Genomic DNA, 24,074 nt, shown 5'->3' with positions numbered 1-24,074 from the left:
TAATTGAAACACATATCTAGTTTTCTCTTGTAAGAAATTAACATTAGGAAAGCATTTTTTGTACTCCGCTTTCCTTACACATAGAATCTCTTATATGACATCATATTATAATTTACAATTAGAAAAGATATACACATCAAAGATACTCTTATGTGTTATTCTTGCACATCATAAATTGGCTTGAAAAGTATCCTATGACTTTTCTAGTCTACTTTGTAACTCCTTGTTACATTATCTTATGTGTCATAAAATCACTTATGCATCTTACAATACCATAGATTCTTTTAAACACATGGAATCTCTTATATGATGTCATATTATGATTTACAAGTGGCAAAGAGTTCCATGCAAAGAGTGATTCCCTTTTTTCATGCACATGCATTATTTTATAAAATAATGAATAAATAAGTAAACTTTAAAATTTGTAAGGTGTGTGCTACCTAATCCTAACATTATCCAAATTGTTGAATACCTTTTAAGAATAGAAGGGAAACCAACAAAACTGAATTAATTGCTAAGGATTTTGATGTCCTTTGCCTTACTACACCATCTAAGTTTCTCTATTGTCACAAAAAATTATCCACGCATCTGCAAATGTCACTGAAGTATCTACCTTCTCAAAATAAACACACATCCTCAATCATATCACAAAAAATGGTACATCAAATCAATATGTTTTGTTCACATATGAAACACATAATTCTTTACTAAGATGACACTCTAACCATCATAGTTAACACACACTACTCCTTGACTAAATCTAGCCTATAAAAATAACATATATATCCAAATTTCCTTCTTATAAGAATGAGGAGTTTTCATATACTCTACCTATATAGTTGAAAGAGTGACCACATATTGTTGCTTACACATCCAACTAGTTGTTTGACCAAATAAGCTAAACAAAAATTCATTAGTATACCTCCTACTATCCACATATCTTACTGAATCTACACCCATAAATTTATGTATATTCACTATCATATTGGAGAGTCTCTATATTATTGAAGTCCTAAATACTATTTTTTCCTAATACTAAACTTCCCTACTACCAAATATACTTGCTTTTGAATTTCATGGTAATGAAGTTCTTTGATGCTAAAGATCCCTATTGGGACTCAAATCTATATTATCATTTTTTCTTGAGTCCCTTCCATATTTGTGTCTCTTAGTATTTGTTATTCCATTGTTTATAAATAATCTCAGAAATTTCAAATGGATCAATTGTATTCATGTGTTAGTGGGCTTCTTTTAGATTCTCTTTCCATATTCTCCTTTGTTGTCACCATGTGTTTCTTTTCCCCTTTCAACTCTTAGGACTCTTTTTGGACATGGAACTTTAGGTTCCAATTTTGCACTTCTTATGGCCTCCTAATTCTTGTTTGATGTTTTTGTGTTGGTTCCTATTGGACCTAAAGTCCTAAGTAGAACATGGAGCCATAGGTCCCAAGTTAAAATTGTCCCTAGAGTTTGACTCCCATTTTCCTCTTCCTTAGTATTTGTTTCAACTTCCCAATCCTATCTAGAACCTAGAATCTTAAGTTCCAAGTTCCAATTTCCCTCTAAGTTTGACCCCTACCAAGTGTTCGCCTTTAGCTCAAGATTTCATTCCTTGTTGGAACTTAGTCCTTAACAAGAACTTGAAACTTTATGATCTAGTTTTGAATTCCTTCCCAGAGTCTACCCCCCACCTATCTTAGGTTTTGATCAGACCTTAGGTTCCAATAGGAAACTATAATATAAGATTCCAGGTTTCCATTTTTGCATGAAGCCCAATCCTTGACACCTACTTTACCTTCAATTCCCATTAGACCTCGAACTCTATTGAGGACATGGAATTTAAGTTTCCAAGTTCTTGTTTTCCTCAAAAATCAACTCCCACCACCCTTTGGACCCATTACACATTTCTTCCTCACCCTAGGCCCTGACCTATATTGGTCCTAGGTCTTGGTTCCGGTTTTCTCTGTGGGCCTAATGCTCATTGGATGTAGCATTTTTTTGCATTTTAGGTTCCTTCTAGGCCCTAAACTTCATTGATCCAAACATGTTCTAGTTCTGAAGTTATCTGATGAGTCTAGAATTATACTATTTTGATTGCACATATTATGCCATATTTTATGCTACAATGAAATATGTTTTTAATCATCAAGAAGTGATTAGTAGAAGATGTAGATGGATCAAAAAAATTCAATATTTCAATATTGAGATCCAAATAACAAAGCTATTCAGAGAATAAGATCTGACAAGACTAATGGTATAGTCAAATTTAGAAGTAGCTAAAATAAATTGATTTGATGTTGAAACTAATAAAAAAGAAATGTAAGTTAAAGGGACCAATTTGATACAAAGCTATATTGTGTTACTTATACCATATTAATTATCCAAGGGAAATGATAGAGAGCCAAAATAATAATAATAATAGAAAAAAGAAAAAAGAAAAAAAAGAGTTTGAAGCTTGATGCTATAAAATACATTCTTATAGATAATGAGTTGTTCTAGAGGAAAATAGATGGTTTTATTTTCAAATGCCAACAACATAGATCTAGAGCTATAATGGTTGAGGCCTATGAACTTCTCAAGAATCTCAACTTCTTCATCTATAAATTTGGGTAAACATTCACCCACTATCTTCCTCATTGAAGAGGGATAACACCCCAAAACAATTTGAATAAAAAATCCTTCAAAATCCCATATGCATACTCAAACACTAGCCCCAATTCCATATAAATTCTTTCCTAGCAAGAAATCCTCTCAATTCACCATCCTACAGTGTATTCAAGAGTTCTCTATTGACCCTTATGTTGGATGAAAGTAATCTTATGTTGGAGGAATATATTCGAGTTTTAAATAAGATAAAGGCTATCAAGAATCAAGAGTTACTCCGAGTAGTTGCAATTGATAAGGAAAATAAAGACAAGCCTAAGGAATGGCTCAAGGCTATTAAATTGGTGGTTTCAACATTCAAGAATTCTAAATACAAAATCATGCAGAATCATGGGGCTGCAACCAAAGTTTTGAAGAGAATGGATTGTCATGCTTTGTTTTAGGAAAAACCTGACAAAGTATATGCACCAACACTCATTGTTCAAGAATTCAAGGGAAATCTACATCAACAGTTTATGAAATAAAGCATTGACAATGTTGTGTTGATGAAGGTTGTAGTGGTAAAATTGCAATCTGAGCGTATGAAATACAAAACAATGAAGAAAGAGTTGGAGAAGCTTGAGAATTCTTAAATGGTCAAAATCAAATACACCAAGGATCCATAATTATAGGAACTAAAAGAAGTTGAAAATGCTTTTCTTGAGGCTTTCCTTGATGAGGGTGATCACTTGTGGAAGAAACCCTTGCATTTTGGTATGAGTTGATATAGTAGCAATTTTTCACTAAGTCTTGCAAAAAGGAATGAATACATATCGAAGATTAAAGATGTTTCCAACTGTCTTCCTCACACCTGTGAATTTATTCATGCATTCACAAAGAGAATAACAATATGAAGGCAATTCTTGGCATCCTTTTGTGTTTCTCATGCCTCTAGGGTCAAATTCAATTTGCAGGTCCATCTCCAACTTCTTTCCATGCAAAATACACCACTAAGCCAATCACAATTGAGAACGCACGCCTAAAGGGTCAGTCTTAAATCACACACACTAAGCAACATATTAAACCTAGAGAATGACAATCAATTTTGAGTGTTTAACACTTTTAAGCCTAGAAGTCAAAGCTTAGTGTGTGTGATTTAAGCCAACCATGCCTAAAGTCCCATTGTGCAAATTGGACTTCTCGCTTCTATTTTGGGCCACAATTTTTGTATTTTGTTTTGTTTTGCAAATAATATGCCCCCTATTGTATAAGTTTGGACATTGGTTTAAACTAAGATATGGTTTAGTTACACAACAATTTGGTTAATATTTAGTTTCTGTTAGCATTTATTTTGGATGCTAATTTATTCATGTCCAAACCCTAGCCACGGGATTGGTGAGTTTGATGTAAAATCTATATAAAAAAAACTTGCGTGTATTAGGGGTTAAAAACTTATTCTTTTCTATTAGAAATAGATATTATATAGGATTTAGTGTGTTAATCTATTGGAGATTGTGGATTTTTGAAATTTTAATCAAAAGTCAAATATTTTGTTCATTGCAATTGAGTTTATTTGATCATCGAGTACTAATTGTTGTGTATTTATCATCTCATGAGTTGGATAGGCTGGCTAGATCTACGATTTGATGTTCATTCATATGATTTTGTCTTAGTTTTATGCATGGGTATGATGTTCTAACTGGTGAAACCTAAACATATTTTGAAGCTGCATTTTTTCTTGGATGATTACACTAGTGTTGATATTAATAATGGGAATACTAATTAATGCAATGGCGGTTTGAAAGATCTAAGTTAACCTTTCATTGTGTTGAGGTGAATTTATAATTGTCATTGTCTGTTAGAGTAGATTTTAAATTCACTTCTTGTTATCTTACTCTCTTTTGATATTTTTTTGAATTCGTGTTAGAATAGGATTGGATTCAAAGAAGCAATTCCACTTTTAGATTTACTTATAGATGTTCTTGTGATTATAACTTGATACCATAAATCTTGCATGTTTAAATCTTGTGAGTTTGAAAAACATTGTTTAAAGCTAAATATTTGTATAACAATCACACTGACCAATTGAGTTATTTCACATGGTTAAGACATGACATCAAAGGAACCTTGGAGTGGCTTAGTTACTTTTTAAGAGAGGTGATTCATCCTCGATTCACCCATTTTTGGCCATTCTAACACCGTGGTCAACTATAATAGTCATTATACCTTCAATCTCTTTCTATCATTCTTCATTTTCCATTCCCTTACCCTTATTTTTCTTTAATGCGCATTACAAGTTTTTAACTTCTTTTGGTTAGATATTTAGACGATTAGACTATACTTTGGGTCTTCATTCCTACCTCCAAAATCTCTCATCATAGCTTAAAAATCTATCAATTTTATTTAGTTAAACTGTATATATTTGTTGTTTATGATATTTTGTATACCAACAACACCTTATTTTAGCCCTTTTGATTTCTATGTTGAGGTCCTCTTGGCCTCTCCATAATCATTTGGGATTTCTTCTTTTATTTTTGTTCTTTTCATGTGACAACAAAATCTTAGTCTCCATAAATCCATGTGACTAGTTTGTAGCTTATCTCTTGGATCCCAAGAACATTCAATTTTTTTCTATTATTACTCCTCCATATTTTATAAAGTAACAATATTTTCTTCCTCATTTATTTTAAGTAAAAGAATATAATGTCTTACTTGAAGTCTCTATATTACTGGATCTCTTCCTTCTCAAGAACCATAGTATGTTGAGTGCTTGACCTCTCTTAGAGGAAACCCTCTTCTAGATTTTTCTTATGCATATGTAGCCAATTTAATATTTATTTTTCTTAATCTCTCTAATCTCTAAAAGCCCCAAAGGACATTGCCTCTTCTTTAATAATACTTGATATTTCATTTTATCGTTCCCCTTTTCTTCAAATGGGTAATAATCCTTCCTTTCTTTGTCTTTCAACAATATTTAATATTTTACCAATTATTGAAAGTTATTTTTTTTATATATCCTCATTATCTTTTTCTTCTATGTAATACTGGTGATCATTCATTTCCTTATCTCTCTTTATATATATAATGCCACAAAAATATTTTATTGTTATTTATAGTATTACATATTTTATTTTAATCTTGGGCATAAATGTGCTTAGTATAAGTACACACATAATATGTAAAAATCTATTTGATTGTAGAAGGCCAAAAATCTAAAATAGGGTTTTGACCATTTCAATAGGTTCTTATGTGATCACCTATTTTCCATTGTTTCAAATGTAGGTTCACTATTTGTAATAATCCAAGGTGTCAAGTACCTATTTTAATAATGATACAATTATTTTATTTTAATAATTTTCAATTCAAGATATAGTATTTTGAGTAAATTATTGTTTTTGTGTACACTATGCTTTGTGTGTGTTTGTTTCTATCATTTTGCACTTTTTGTGCACTATACTTGCACTTTTTATTTCTCTACACGTAGACAACTTGAATGTGGTCATGGTAACATCCACATAGGTCTACTAGATTCCTAGTGATAGAAATTGTTCTTATTCCTCCAAACAACAATCTTAGTCCATTACTCAATACATTCATCGATAACCATGTTCCTTTATTTTATCAATATATTTCATTTCATTTATTACTAAAAATTTCCATATCAATTGAAAATAAGAAAATAAGAAAATATATCATTTAAATTAGCCCAAAAATTAGTAAAATTATAATTATTTAATTAAATTAAATAAAATAGTTCATATTAAACATAAGCACACTATTGCATACTCTAGTGCCAATAAAAACTCTCCTAATTACAAACTTAGAAGGTGGAAATTATTCTAGACATGTGCTTATATTAAATAATTTATGTTTTATTTGCCTAAATGGTTGGAACTTTTATTAAAAAGTTCATTATAGTGTTTAATATAGGTGAAAAGTAACTATTCCAAACTGAAAATTTTAGGTAGTATTATTAAAAGAGGTATTGATCAAGATAATATATCAATACTATGAATTACTACAAAATGTCCAAAACATTCTTAATGGAGAGATCTCATTTTTAAAATGTTATATAATTGTTCAAATATGTGACTCTCTTTGGCATATTTCTAGACAAATACTAAGGGACCTTTTCAAAATTCATATATGGATTTTTTTTAATTGCAGGGCTATTAAAGAAAAGATTATATTGTATCAACAACAAGCTCTATTTATGAAATACCTCCATTTGTGAAAAATGTTTTTTAATCCTTGTATTGAACTTTATGCAGAAGTTTTTCGAGTTTTCTTGTGTAGAACATAAAAAGTTTGGCATACAATAAATGTTTTCATTCTTGTTTAATATATATGAACACATCCAAATTTAGTTCAGGTTGTTTTAGGTCTAATATATGTTTTTCTATTTGTTTACTCTAATTTTGATGATATTTATGGTACAAAATTTCTACATTGAGATCGAAGCAAAATGTTTATAGTATTTGTAGCCAATTTAATATTTATTTTATTGTTATTTATAGTATTACATATTTTATTTTAATCTTGGGCATAAATGTGCTTAGTATAAGTACACACATAATATGTAAAAATCTATTTGATTGTAGAAGGCCAAAAATCTAAAATAGGGTTTTGACCATTTCAATAGGTTCTTATGTGATCACCTATTTTCCATTGTTTCAAATGTAGGTTCACTATTTGTAATAATCCAAGGTGTCAAGTACCTATTTTAATAATGATACAATTATTTTATTTTAATAATTTTCAATTCAAGATATAGTATTTTGAGTAAATTTTGTTTTTGTGTACACTTATGCTTTGTGTGTGTTTGTTTCTATCATTTTGCACTTTTTGTGCACTATACTTGCACTTTTTATTTCTCTACACGTAGACAACTTGAATGTGGTCATGGTAAATCCACATAGGTCTACTAGATTCCTAGTGATAGAAATTGTTCTTATTCCTCCAAACAACAATCTTAGTCCATTACTCAATACATTCATCAATAACCATGTTCCTTTATTTTATCAATATATTTCATTTCATTTATTACTAAAAATTTCCATATCAATTGAAAATAAGAAAATAAGAAAATATATCATTTAAATTAGCCCAAAAATTAGTAAAATTATAATTATTTAATTAAATTAAATAAAATAGTTCATATTAAGCATAAGCACACTGTTGCATACTCTAGTACCAATAAAAACTCTCCTAATTACAAACTTAGAAGGTGGAAATTATTCTAGACATGTGCTTATATTAAATAATTTATGTTTTATTTGCCTAAATGGTTGGAACTTTTATTAAAAAGTTCATTATAGTGTTTAATATAGGTGAAAAGTAACTATTCCAAATTGAAAATTTTAGTTAGTATTATTAAAAGAGGTATTGATCAAGATAATATATCAATACTATGAATTACTACAAAGTGTCCAAAACATTCTTAATGGAGAGATCTCATTTCTAAAATGTTATATAATTGTTCAAATATGTGACTCTCTTTGGCATATTTCTAGACAAATACTAAGGGACCTTTTCAAAATTCATATATGGATTTTTTTTAATTGTAGGGCTATTAAAGAAAAGATTATATTGTATCAACAACAAGCTCTATTTATGAAATGCCTCCATTTGTGAAAAATGTTTTTTAATCCTTGTATTGAACTTTATGCAGAAGTTTTTCGAGTTTTCTTGTGTAGAACATAAAAAGTTTGGCATACAATAAATGTTTTCATTCTTGTTTAATATATATGAACACATCCAAATTTAGTTCAGGTTGTTTTAGATCTAATATATGTTTTTCTATTTGTTTACTCTAATTTTGATGATATTTATGGTACAAAATTTCTACATTGAGATCGAAGCAAAATGTTTATAGTATTTGTAGTTTTTGAGTGAACAATAACTTACCCCTTTTTGAGTGTGGTCATAAAATATACTTTGTTATGCACCATTTGCATGTCATCAATTTGTTACCAACCAGTTAAAACTATTTTCTAAGTGTAATCCTTTTACTATGGTGAAAGTTAAAATTCCATAGCTCAAACCATGACAATGCATAACCATAGCAACTTTTGTTAAAATATAATCTCTACATCGTTGAAGTCAATGACTAAACCTTTCCTCTTTTGCGAACTAGACATCCTCTCCCATAATCATTTCATGCTAGGAAAAATTCCCCACATTCCAATTACTTTCAAGTTTTATAACCCCTTGAAAAATCTTTAATAAGAAAGATTAGATTTCCATAGTCTATTATGATTAGTGCTTTGTTTCTAGTTTGAATTCCATAAGATTTGTTTGCATCAATGTTTCAGACCACACTCTATGATCCATCATCCGAGAGCCACAGAAGAATGATGATAGATCATATAAAGTGTGATCTGAAACCTTGATGCCAACAAATTGAATCCAAAATGAAAACAAAAAAAACTTTAATAAAAGAGATTAGATTTTCATAGTCCATTATGATTAGCACTTTGTTTCTGGTTTCAATTGCATAGGATTTGTTTGCATCAACGTTTCAGATCACACTTTATCCATTATCCGAATGAGAGCTATAAAAGATTGACAGTAGATCATAAAGTATGATCCGAAACATCGCAAAAGATTTTTTTTTTAAAAAACAAACCCTAGATCAACAAATGTCCGGAAGTTTAGGAGTTTAATTTGATTAGGGAAGTTGAAGGGGACTTGTGTCTCACATTAGTGGGGTGCAATGCAATGCAAAGCAATAAAATGTTGGCAGCCAATACAAAAATTAGCGTATTTGAAGGAGGCGGTTTAGCTGCCGAGGTTTGAGGAGACAATGACTGAAAAAACGCTCTGCCGCATGTGCGTTGAGAATCTCAGGCTTTTCGTTTTCTGTGCCAACTTTCCCTTTTGTAGGTAATGATTTTACTTGATGTTTTTGTTTCTTGTTACTTGTCGTAATGGAATCAAAGTTTGAGCTTAGGCCAAACATTTAGAAAGTAGGATAATGACAACAATTGTAGGTTATGGACGTCCCACATGGATTGCTGTCAAAATCTACCCCTACCTTCTTTTTGTATGGATTTTATCAAATTCATTATTTTTGTTGTTCGGGTCATGAGTTTGATTGAAGGTCAAGTGTCTATTTCAACAAAGTCATTCGAGATACAATCTTGAAACTTTGAGGATTTTATTTTAGTCATTTGGGACATGAGTTTAATTGAGAGCCAAGGATTGAGGATGTCCATTTCAACAAAGTCATTCGAGACACAATCTTGAAACTTTAAGGATTTTATTTTATTCATTAGGAGCGGGAGTTTGATTGCGAGTCAAGAATTGAGGGGTGTCCATTTCAATTTCGTTATTCGGGACACAATCTTAATTTTTGAAGATTTTATTTTATTCATTAGTTAGATTTGTTATTCAGAGCATGAGTTTGATTGAGAGTAAAGGATTGAGGGATGTCCATTTCAACATAGTCATTCGAGGCATTATCCTGACCTTAGAGGATTTTATTTCATTCATCAGTAAGATTTGTTTTTTAGATTGTGGAGTTTGATTGAGAGTTAAGGATTGAGAGGTGTACATTTCAACATAGTCATTCAGGACACAATTTTGACCTCTGAGGATTTTATTTTATTCATTAGTTAGATTTGCTATTCAGAGCATGAGTTTGATTAAGAGTTAAGGATTGAGGGATGTCCATTTTAATATAGTCATCCGGGACACAATATTGACCTTTGAGGATTTTTTTTTTTTCATCAGTTAGATTTGTTATTTGAAGCATGGGTTTGATTGAGACTTAGGGATTGAGAGGTGTCCATTTCAACAAAGTCATTTGGGACACAATCTTGACCTTTGAGGATTTTATTTTATTCTTTAGTTAGATTTGTTATTCAGAGTACAAGTTTGATTGAGAGTTAAGGATTGAGGGATGCCTATTTCAACAAAGTCTTTTGGGACTCAATCTTGACCTTTGAGGATGGTGTAATCAAGAAGCACACTATCACCCCTATCAATTGTGAGCAATTAATTGAACTAAATTCTTTGGTGTCAAGGTTATTTTTAAAATGTAGAAGTGGAACATTTTATTTTTCGTTTTTTCTTTTCTTTTTAAACTTTTCTCATTTTTCATTTTATGGTTCCACATCTTTACTTTTATTTTTTCTACATAAGAAGTTAAATGTGTAATTTAAATTTCATTATTCTTCTCATCTTGGCATAAAAACTTTCATTTTGTTTATTTACGAGCTCTTTCTAATATTTGTATGGATTATGGAAATACTATATACCATTTAACTATCCCTTGCATGATTTAGTTTCTTTTATAATTTTTTAGTTAAGACAAATTTAGTGTCTTCTTAAAACATATAGATCTTTTCCACATTCAATGAATTAATTAATGCAATTAAGGAGATGGGTCACATAAAATAGAATCATTTAAAGATTACAATTTTTTTGAAAGAAAGACACTAAACTCTCACAAGATGTAATTTTGATTCACAACCAATAACATCATCAATCCGAAGCCATTACAAAGATTTTTAAGGCAATAAGTCAAATCTATATTCAAAAATAAGTTAATACATGTAAAATGGAATCTAGAGAGATTTGGATAGAGTTTCTCTTTAAAAATAAAACTTTCAAGACTTGAAAATTTGAATATGATGAAATCATGAAGTTGAATTAAGGATTTTCTAACCATGCATCCAAACACAAACACTTAAAAAAGAATTCGTTGACACAATAAACCAATGGAAATATGATAGTATTGATTCACATTCAAAATTACATACAAAAACTTTAATTGTAACTTAACGATACAATGACACAATTAATGAGTGAATCACAACTTTCTAAGCTTATTTGCATTAAATGCTCTTATTCTACTGCCAATATCTATGAGCTTAAGCTTGAACAACAATTCCAAGACCAACTCCCACATTGTGTATCCTTCAATGATGATGGATGATGTTTATATGTTGAGTGCAAGAAATTAGAAAGATATCCACCAACAAACAAAGTAGTACAAATTTCTATGAACATGAAACATGTAGTAAAACCCATTTAGAATGAATGGAATGTGATAAGATATATGCATAAGACTCAATGAAATTCTAATCATGAAGGACTAATAAGATTGGATATGAATTCAAATGTTGGCATGAAGATTTTATGTTTCCCACATAGCATGTAGCTTTACTATATCTTCTTTCATATAAAATTTGATGTCATATTGTTGATTAGTAGCTAGTTGGGAGAAATTGGATTGAATCAATATAAAATCAAACTATAGCGATCTTTAACATATTTTAGCACTATGAAAATAATGCGTGGTTCCACAAAGGAAGATCTAATGTCTAGAATTTTGATGTGCTATAATGTTGAGTATGACAAAATATGCCTCTATGGTATGAATAGTATTCTATGATTAGAGTATATATGCCCTTAATCCTAGAGTGTGTAAGGAGCTATGTGTAGTTAGCTTGTAGCTATATCAACTCTTAATTAAACTATATTATCGTTAATACATTTTTACATAGGTACTTAAGTCATCCTATGTAGCATATGGAAGACATAAGAATGGTATATTTATGAGCTAGTAATTAGTCTATGATCATCATATTCCAGATTATTTTCTTCTTAGAGAATTTTAGATCTTTTCACCTCGAAGTGGCTTATTTTTCTCAATTATTGTCAAGTATTTGCATTATGTTTCCTATTATATTTTTCTCTTAGGCAAGTTACTCCATTACAAGTGGTACCAAAGCATGATCTTAGCACTTGGAGGGTGAGATACAAGAATAATTTTTTTCTATTTAGGAGGTTAAAGTATGAAGCCCATATCACTCAATTTGGTAATTTTAAAAAATGGAGAGTTGATCAAGGACATATTGAACCTAGTATAATGTATATTTAAGGTCATTTGAAGTATATTTGAAGGATTTGTTGTGAAATTAGGCTTTCCACAAAATTCACTCCTAGGGTTGCATAAGGGCAATTTTCTCCTAAATTATAGAGGGCTAAAAAAGGGTGTGTTTATCTACTTGCAATATTCATTTGAAGTGATTAGGAGTTTTCTTAGTAATTTATTATAATATTAAAGTGTTTTCCATAAATTAAAACTATAGGTTACAATTTTAAAAAAGTTTAGAAAAAGTAGTTAGGGGTCTACTCACTAATATGTGTGGATATGAAATCCTATCCTATGGATACAAATGGGTTTAATTACAATCCTAATAGGAGAATGGAACACTTGGAATTATGTTGTTTTTTGGGGATGAAATGGAATTGAGATTGATATATGTGTAATCTAGCTTAATTATAGCAAAAATAATAGATTTCAGTAATAAAAAATAATTATAGAATAGATAATAGACACAATAAGCTAGTTGTAGAAAGAAGATATAGAGAGAAACCTAGATCTACAAAATAGAGAATAATATGTTGGAAATGGGTGTAGAGACCCCTAGTCTAATGATGCCTAAACTCATAGAACGGAGCAACAATGTAATTAGTAGTGCAGGAACACCCAAAGACACAAATGAAGCCTAAAAGAGCCTAATATCACCCATGAGGTGAAAATGATCACATGCAATAGGTTGATAGTTTTGTGAGTCAATAAGACCCAATTGATGCAAGGCATTGTCATGGTTGCATTTTATAAGCCACCAGGGACAAATGACCATATGGGTTAGTAGGAGTCTAGGAATGAGTAAGGAAAATAAATATTGGTCTTAGAAACATCAAACCAATCCTTGGAATAGGTCGAATACACCTTGGAGTCATCAAATTTGAAAAGTGCAAGTTGACAACTTTTGTTGTCATTGCAAAATGTTGTAAAATGAGATAACTAATCCTGCAATGGTTCCAAAGTTTGAAAAGTGGTTGGAAACTGTTAGTGAGGCTATTATGCCCACTTGGATTGCTTCCAGGTTGTTGTTGGAGTTGTTGTTGAATTTGTTGAAATTTATGATGTTTTGGAGTTTGGAGCAATACAATATATTTGGAGTTTTCTGAAATCCTGCATTTTGGTTGTTCATTTATGACCAATATAGATTGGTGGATTCCTGAAACCAATTGGATGAGTTAAGGAAGTCTCTTACCTTTCATTTTAATCAATTTTGAGGTTTCGTAACTATTAGGACTCGGAGGCAACTGAGAGGGGGGGGGGTGAATCAGTTGTCTATTAATTTCAACCCAAATATAACTTAATCAAACTTGATCCATAATACCTATAAACCAAACTTAATGTCGGTTGACAGTTTAACAGTTGATAACAGTACCGGTAAAGTTTAATGCACGAAACAAAAAGACAAATAACATCCACAACACATAACACAAATATTTGTACGTGGAAACCCTGTAAGGGGAAAAACCACGGTGGGAAACCTTACCCACGATCATATGATACTATTGCAAATAGTATGTGTGTACAAATGGGGTTTATACATGCAGAAAGACCAACTGCCTAGAGCTCACTGCTCAATCACAAAATGAGAGTCACATAGACTACAATTGGATGGTTAAATCCAATGATAATGTACTGCTCAAAATAGCATCTTCATATGCTGGATTCGGTACCGGTTAAGCTTTGATTGCCTTCTTCAAAACCTTCCTTTAATCTTCAAATGATGTCTGCGTGAGTAGCTCTGCTTATATATTCACATATACCTTATTACATTCCTCTTCTCATTACTACATAATCTGACAAATGAGATCTTACATATATACCAAAACCTAAGACCAAATGTGTAGGTCGGCTCACTAAGAATATTACAATTAAATCAATTATAAATGAATTAATATGAGATGCATCATGTCGGTTTAATGCATTTATAATAATAACCAATCAATAAATCATCTCCATATCGTACCGTGTTGATCTGGAATAGATAACGCTTGCCGGTCCATAACCAAGACCAATTTGTTGGTAACATCAAATATGCAAACTCGATTAGACCAATAACCAAATCACCAAAACCAAGTGTCCAAACCATGTCTCCGACATAACCAAGTTATCTCTAGATGATAACAGATCATCCTCAGTGCCGGTGAACAATATAACCTGTCAGTGAACCAGATACCGGTGATTGTGTATATGTCACTAAACATGTCGGTGAACATAACCAAAGCTCTCCAGTACTGCTAAGTGCTGACACGTGTTGATAAGTGTTGACATCAATGACAAAACCAATACAACACATCCATAATACCAACAATCTCCCCCTTTGGCATTGATGGCAACACAAGATGGAAAAACTATCTAAGTGCCAAAGCAGAAATGCCAAAAACCAAAAACCAACAATCTCCCAAAGAGATCAATTACCAGAAATCAAAATACATAATATCTCTCCCCCTAGGAATAATCTCTCCCCCTTTGACATCAAATGCCAAAGCAATACAAAAACCAGATATAGCTAGTTCATAGAACTAATTACAAATACCAACTTATAACCAACTACTCCCCCTAAGAAGTAGCTCTCCTTCATCAAAGCCGGAAAAATATTTCTCTGTTAATTCCTGTCGGTCTGATGCCATGCTCCAACTGTCTAAGTCTCTATCGATGAGGGTATAACCCCAAGCTTCTCTCTGAGATATTCAAAAGTTTCCTTAGGCAAAGGCTTAGTAAAGATATCTATAATCTGCTCTTTAGTATTCACATAAACCAATTTCACTTCTTTTGCTTCAACATTCTCTTTCAAAAAATTGAATTTGATAGAAACATGTTTAGTTTTAGAGTGAAATATTGGATTCTTTGATATATCAATTTCTGCCATATTATCACAGTAAATGATTATAGGTTCTTTGCATTTAACCTTTATGTCCTTCAACATTTGCTTAATCCATAATACCCGAGTACAATTAGTTGCTGCTGCAACATATTATGATTCTGCTATTGATAATGATGTACAACTCTATTTCTTGCTCAACCATGAAATTAATCTGCTACCAAGAAAGAATGCTCTGCCGGTGGTGCTCTTTCTATCATCTACATCTCCTGCCCAATTTGCACCTATGTATGCACATAAATCAAAATTTTCATCTTTAGGATACCATAAACCAAGATTTGTTGTGCCTTGTAGATACCAGAAAATCCTTTTTACTGCCGATTCATGATTTTCCTTAGGATTACTTTGAAATCTTGAAACAATACATATTGCATTCATAATATCAGGTCTTGTTTGTGTCAAATACAGTAAACCTCCAATCATAGATTTATATCTTGTCGGATTAACAGGTGTTGATTCATCCTTCAATGATAGTTTATCAGCTGTAATCATAGGAGTACTTATCAGTTTAGAGTTTTTCATACCAAATTTCTTTAGTAGTTCTTTCAAGTACTTTGATTGACATATGAATATACCTTTATCAGTTTGTGAAATCTGCAATGCTAAAAAGAATTTTATCTCCCCAATCATAGACATTTCAAATTCTTCCTGCATCTTATTAAAAAAGTCTTTGCACAATCCATCTTCTCCCCCAAAAAGGATATCATCAATGAAAACTTCAATAACCAAGATGTCATCATTAGTCACTTTGTAATATAAGTTGTTGTCAGCATTACCTTTAGTGTAACCAAGTTTCAAAAGATATTTGTCCAATCTAGCATACCAAGCTCTAGGAGCTTGCTTTAATCCATATAAAGCTTTCCTTAACCTGCAAACCATTTCTTTGTCATTTGTTAAAGAAAATCCATCAGGTTGTTCAATGTAAACTTCCTCTTCAAGATCACCATTCAAAAATGCACATTTAACATCCATTTGATATACTTTATAATTCTTGTGTGCTACAAATGCTAGAAATAGTTTGACTGCCTCCATTCTAGCTACTGGTGTAAAGGTTTCATTGTAATCAATTCCCTCTTTCTGTGAATATCCCTTACACACTAATCTTGTTTTCTTTTTGATTACCTTACCATCTTCATTAAGTTTATTTTTGAATACCCATTTTGTTCCAATTACATTTTTGTTTTTAGGCTGGGGAACCAATGTCCATGTGTTATTATTTTCAATTTGTTCCAATTCATCTTCCATAACTTTAATCCAATGTTTATCTTCACATGCCTCAAAAATAGTTGTTGGTTCAATTTGAGAAATTAAGAATACCTCTTCATTTGCTAGTCTTCCTCTTGTCATTACACCTTGATACTTATTCCCAATTATCTGACTTTCAGAATGATTCAATCTTACATACCTGGGTGTATTCACTTGCTAATGTTCTTCAGTCACTGTGGAATTCTCTAATGATGTCGGTGTGACTGGATCAACATTCTGTACCGGTGTATTTGGTGTAGGTTCATTTGTGATTATCTCAATTGCTAGTTCATAATCCATAGACCTTGAATTACCTCTAAACTATTCATCAATCTTCACATTTGTACTCTCAATGATTTTCTACAATTTCTTATTAAAACATCTATATGTCTTGCTCTTAGATGAATAACCAAGAAATATTCCTTCATCACTTCTAGGATCAAATTTACCAATATAATCATCTCTCCTAATATAACATTTGCTTCCAAATATTCTGAAATATTTAAGAGTAGGAGTATTACCAAACCATAGTTCATGAGGGGTCTTACCGGTTTCACTTTTGATGTGAACTCTATTGAATGTGTAAACCATTGTATTGATTGCTTCTCTCCAATACACATGAGGTAGGTTTTCTTCTGATATCATGCTTCTAGCTGCATCCAGAATAGTATTGTTCTTCCTTTCTACAACTCCATTTTGCTGGGGTGTCTGAGGTGTTGATAGCTGTCTTTTGATTCCATTCACTTCATAGAATGTATTAAATTCCTTAGATGTTAATTCACCTCCTTGATCTGATCTTAAACATTTGATTTTCTTACTGGTTTCATTCTCTACCATTACCTTGAATAGTTTGAATTTCCCAAAAGCTTTTGATTTCTCCCTGAGAAAAGTAACCCAACACATTCTAGAATTATCATCAATGATTAGCATAAAATATCTATCTCCTTGTAAACTTCTAGTTCTTGCCAGACCACATAAATCAGTATGAATTAAATCAAGAACATTATTGGATTTTTCTAGAATACTCTTAAAAGTTGCTTTAACTTGCTTTCCAAATTGGCATTCTTTACATACCAGATTGTGAGGTTTTACAATCTTAGGTAAATCCCTTACTACCTTAGTTGTACTGATCTTCACAATGCAATCAAAATTTACATGACAAAGTCTCTTATTCCATAACCAACTTTCATCAATATGTGCAATCAAGGATGTCTTCTCATTGTTATTCAAATGAAAGATATTACCTCTAGTCTGATCAATTTCTAAACCAATTCTATTCATGATTTTGCATTTACCATTCTTGAATTGTAACTAAAATCCCTTTTCAACTAATTGACCAACACTCAAAAGATTATTCTTCAAACCTTCAACATAATAAACTTTGTCAGTATTGTGCTTACCATCAAAAGATATAGTGCCTTTTCCTCTGATCAAACAAGCTTTATCATCCCCAAATCTTACTAGACCTCCATTGTATTCCTGAAAAGTTAAGAATTTACTTTTATCACCAGTCATATGATGTGAACATCTGGAATCAATGATCCATTCATCCTTTTCTTCAATTTTAGCTGCCAGGGCTTGCTATACCAGTTGTACAGTAGGTGTCGATTGATCTTCTGTTATTGCAACAAAAGCCCATCTATTATTTGTCAGTTCCTCATCAGAATCATTAGTAACTCCTTCATCAACATAGTAACATGATTTGTCTCTATTCTTCTTAAATTTGTATCTCTAATTACTGATATTCAGGGTTAGGCTTGTATGTTCTTTTAGCTTCTTCTTTCAATATTGCATGTCTATCAGGATACCTAGATGCCATATGACCAATTTTATTGCAGTTAAATCATTTAAATGGTGCTTTACCTTCATACTTACTTCCAACTGGACCTTTAGGCATTTTCCTTGCAAATAGTGCTTCAAGTTCTTCATTTTCCCTTTTGATATCTTCAAGTTCTCTTGCATAAAGTACTTTCCAATCAGATTTATTAGATGATGATGATGATGGTGCAGATGATGATGCTTTGAAAGCTAAATCTATGTTAATTGTAGAAACAAGACCAAATTCCTCAAGTTTTCCAACCAAGGTATCTCTAGATACTGATTAATTAGGCATTGTTCTCAATTCATTAATAGTAGTTACTTTCATTTTGTATGTCGGTGGCAATGCTCTTAAAACTTTAGAAACAATCGCATCTTCACTTAAGGATCCTCCACAACATTGTATACCCAAAACAATTTCATTGACTTTTTCCATAAAAGCATAAATCCTTTCATCTTCTTCCATTTTCAGATTTTCATACCAGACCTAGAAGCATTCAAGTTTTGCAATTTTGACAGTGGTATCACCTTCATTCAATGTCTCCAATTTGTCCCAAATAGGTTTAGCAGTAGATCGGTCTGATAATCCCATGATTTGTTGATCTGACAATGCGCTCAAAAGTACTTCTCTTGCTTTGCAATCATTCTCCTGATCTTTAGCCAAGGTTGGTGGATTAGGTTGACTCTGTGTAGGACCAACATAGCCATTCTTTGTAACATCCCATATGTCTTTACCAATGCAATTTAGATGTGTCTCCATTCTAATCTTCCATATACCATAGTTAGTTCCATCAAGTTTCGGACTGTCCTTCCTGAAATAGTTAGTTGTCATAGAATCTCCTCAAGCTATTATACTTCTGCAAAAAGAGGACTTGGCTCTAATACCAATTGTTAGGACTTGGAGGCAACTGAGAGGGGGGAGGGGGGGGAAGGGGTGAATCAGTTGTCTATTAATTTCAACCCAAATATAACTTAATCAAACTTGATGCATAATATCGGTTGTATACACATAAAAATGGCTATGAGTGATTAAATAAATATTTTATATTTATTTAATAATTATTCTTCTATTAAATAGTTTTATTTTTTTTCCATAAAAGTGGCCAAGCCACTAAATTTTTTTTATTAATTTTAGAAATTTTTACATTGGGTCCCTCTTCTATTAAATAGTTAATTTGAAAAGATTAATTTATTTAGTTCATTTCATGTCTTTTTATTAATTAATATTTTATTAAATAATTCATCTATCATATGCTTCTAATTAATTAAATATATAATATTCAATTATTCTTTTAACCAAGTTAATTAAATATCTAATATTTAATTATCTCCTCCAATCAATTAAATATCCAATATTTAATAGTTATTTTCCTATCCTATAGTCTCAAATATTAAATAATTTTCTAAATTATTTAATCTTTCTTTTCCAACTCACCCTCCATCTCCACTTCATATTCCCTTTGCCAACTCATCAAACATGTGGCTAAGGAAATTAATATTTCTTAAATATTAATTCATCATTTATCTTCAACCACCAAATTTAATGAATATTGTGTACATACACATATTTCATAACCATCTTTTATATTCTCTCCAACACCCCTACATCTTAGGAAGGACTTGAGTCCACTTGTCCTATCATGCCTAAATATTCTCCAACCATCCTTAGATTCTCTCAGTTAGCAACCCAGTCAAGGTGAGATGAGTGACACTTGTCTTCTCCTTCCCCCTTTCTCTCAACCTTCACCTTTGCTCACAGCCATCCAAATCTGCAGATCTGATCATGACCGTTGATCTAAGCCACATCATCTTATCCTCTCAAGGTCTATAAAATCAAGAGCTTTAGTTGAGAGAGAGTTAGACTTCAAGAGACTTCAAGTGTATTTTCAAGCAAATCATTTGAAAAACTTATGCATCCGTGAGTTTTAATCTTGAAGCAAACAACAATTATCATATAGCATAATCATGTAGCATTGCATATCATAGTATCAGTTAAATATCAATTATCAGTCCATTCTTCATATGCCATCTTGGAAGCTATCAGTGCATTGTCTGAGAGCACACCATCTGCAACTAGGAACAGTGGAGTTAGGACACAATGAGACATAAACCATGAAGGTAATATTAGTATTTTTATTTCATGTGCATTTCATGTAGTTTCATCGGTCGAGTTTGGATTTCCTGTAGCATTTCCATTTGTATTTTGTGAAACTAACTTGTTGCAGGTAGCATTCTGAGGATGAAATTCAAGTCGACACATTTTGGCACCCATCGTGGGGCTCATGGACCTCGCATATACCTTTAAAAATCTCGCAAAAAGTAAAATTAACGCATTTGTAATGTAGATTCACACATATGTGAATTCTGATAACATTTTTGCTCATAGGTTAGCGCATTTGCTTTACAGGTTAGTGCATATGCCATGCATGTTAGCACTTTTGTTTGAAAATCTATGCATTAGCATTGTCGGTTAGTGCTTTTGTCTTCTAAGTTAGCGCTTTTATCTTCTAGATTAGCACATTTATTAAAGAAATCACGCTTTTGTATCCGCAGAGCAACACTTTTGTAGTCTAGGTTAGCGCTTTTGCTTTAGAGGTTAACGCTTTTGAGGAGAAAGATAGCGCATATGTTAGAATAGCGCTTTTATTTCTAGCTAACAAAATTTTCTTGTAGGTCCGAATGCCCAAGAAATTAGATTTTTCAAAACTACTAACATGCATGTGCAGGGTGGTGTTTAAGGCAAATTTTATGCATTTCCTCATCTAGTTAATTAAAGGCCTTATTTTGGGAAGTAATATATCATGTCTTGTTCATTTAGTCTAACTAAGAGGATAAATTGATAGCATGCAACTTGCATTTTTAGTAACTTCTCTAAAATAGTTGCACATAGACTTCTAAAAAGGCTAAAATAAACACCATGATTGTTAGAGCAACATCTCCAAATAGGACTTAGCCAACAATTGCTTTGAAAAGGTTAAAAAGAACACTTATATTCTGTGTCTCGAAAGTAGTAGGTATATGCTCTCCCCTTAATTGGGTGACCAAAAAGCCAAACACACTCTTTTATGCTTTCTTTACTCTCAAGCAATTAAATCTTTTAGAGGGCGTGCCTTCCTGAGCTGCCTTGAGGGGGCCAGTGAGAGAGGAACGATCTAAAGTGGAAACAGGCTAATACCGAGTCCTCCAATCTACTATAAATAAATCGTGTTTGTGACAAAAGTCCCAAATAACATGTGCTGATAAGTTCATACCGACACTATGCTTCCCCATAAACCCTATGGAGCGTAACCTCTATAGGCTGGGAACCTTCTGTATTTACAGAGCTGAAAGTGTCGTATGTATGGCCACATGACCAGAAGCCTTTACTAAAAACCACTTGTACTAGTTGCCAAAATCCTTCTAGTTGTTGGCGCAGGAGGTCGGATCTCTGAAGCGGCTCACACACATACGATTCCTAGAAGAGATATAAAGTTTGCCATGGGGAGTTTTCATGGAAATTGGTGCTTGGCTTCCCCAAAGAAGTGAGTGCTGAGGGTGGAGCCAGTGGGGTCAAGCATCTAAATATCCTCTTTGAATAGCATAGCCTCGGAGGAAACCCCACGTGAGATTCAACAACTATTGTCTCAGCCTGCCATAAGATTTGTACTTGCTTGTGCATTTTGTTTATTAGACATTGTGTCTTCTATGTCTGTTACATGTTCCAAATGGTCAAAAAAATAGAAGAAACTTATCATCTACGCGTGAGAAAAAATCCAACAAATTGTTGAAAATGTTTGATCAAAAGGGTAATACAAAAGCTTTCCAACACTTGAAACACTAGATCAAAACCAAAGTGTCAAAACGTCAGTATCAAAATTATTCTTGAAGTAGGTTTGTCTCTATACCATCACGTATTGTCAAATTAGCTCAAACAACTAGGTCACTAATCCCACAGGTTATTCCCAAGAAGTTCTATAAACATCAACATTCAACAAACTATTGATTCAAACATCTTAAGTGCAAAAAAATCAACATCATTATCAATTTTCTCATTAGGATTATCAAATCCTCTATCACGAAGCTTGATCAGTCTATACTAGATTCACAATCTATTGAACCTAGGTTATATCAAAATCAGAATTGCACCAACATTGGAATCAAATAAACTTGTAAATTGTCAAATGCTTATATGACTTTTAAGTATCACCTTAAGAAAACAAAACCCAGTTATAAAGCTACTCAGAAAAGAATAAGATTCTTGTATATCAATCGCAAGATCTTATTAAAACATAGGACATTCCTACATCATTTTCGTCACTACTTACATGGCTGCGGTACAGAGTTTGATGGAGAAATTTTACAAGGACGTGCTTTTCAACAAAGAGACGCTTTATCACAATGAACAAACGATAGCGGTAAAATCAACAAAGCATATCTTCCTAAACCAATAATCATCTATTGACTTTGTCCTTTGGAAATTTCAACAACTTTGAAATAATCACATGCCAGTTTGGACTAGAGCCCAATACGAACAACTTAGAAAACAACAACAAATGGAGGAAGAAGATAATACAGTATTTCAAACTTTTGGGTTTACCATTGTTGACAAAGATGCAGTCAATAGCACCATTAGAGACCTCGAGCAAGATTTCAAATTTGATAGGCTAATGGAAAAATTATTGGCAAAGTAAAAAGATAAATATCTCTTAATGTTGGCAAAATCTGGGGCTAAACTACCACAAGACTTTAACATAGAAAGTTTGAAACAAGATGTAGAGGCAAGTAACACCCAAAACACAGATGATCCAAATAACGAAGATGTGAACAAAGAAAGTCATGAAGAAACAAGGAAAGAAAGGGATGACACAAGAAAAGAGCGTAGTGATAAAAGAACTCACGAAGAAACAAGGAGAAACTATGTGGATAATCCATTGTCAAACCTTACTCAACAAATGCAAAGTTTAAAACAACAGATACAAGACATGCAAAATGGAACAAGCTCTAAGAAGTATTCATTAGAAGATATATGCCCATATCCATTCGATAAGAATCTAAATATGATACCATTTCCGCAACATTGCGAGATTCCTAAATATGACAAATACGATGGAAAATCTGATCCTCAGGATCACATTGGGGAGTTTTGTACTATAAGCATGGAATTCGCTCATGATGAAACTTACCTTATGCATCTTTTTTTGTAGGAGTTTAAATGGACAATCAATGGTGTGGTTTTCAAGATTACCATCTGGAATCAAATCTTTTGAAGAACTTGTGAATAGCTTTATTTCACAATACTCCTACAATATAAGGAATGAGGTAACGATACTGGATTTCTGCAATGTTAAACAAAAGAATGGTGAATACTTTATGATCTTCTTACAATGATGGAAACACATGTTTAATAGGTATCCCTGAGATGTACTTGATAAAAAAAAATGGACATATTCATTGACAATCTTATCAGTGAAATGAGTTATCGACTAATAATGCAATGTCCTCTCTCTTTTGCCAAAATGATCGAGAATGGTCAATCTGAAAATAGAGAATGCAATGGTAAAGAAAGGAGAGCTAAAACTTTACAACAATAACAACAACCACCACAACAACAACAATGACAAAACCCAAGTTCTGGTCAAAGAATAGGAATGTCATCAATGAAGGAAATGACGATAATAGGACTACAAA

This window comes from Cryptomeria japonica, chromosome 2 (genome assembly GCF_030272615.1).
Source record: "Cryptomeria japonica chromosome 2, Sugi_1.0, whole genome shotgun sequence".
NCBI classification, from domain to species: Eukaryota; Viridiplantae; Streptophyta; class Pinopsida; order Cupressales; family Cupressaceae; genus Cryptomeria; species Cryptomeria japonica.
Note: the sequence above shows the minus strand (reverse complement) of the source record.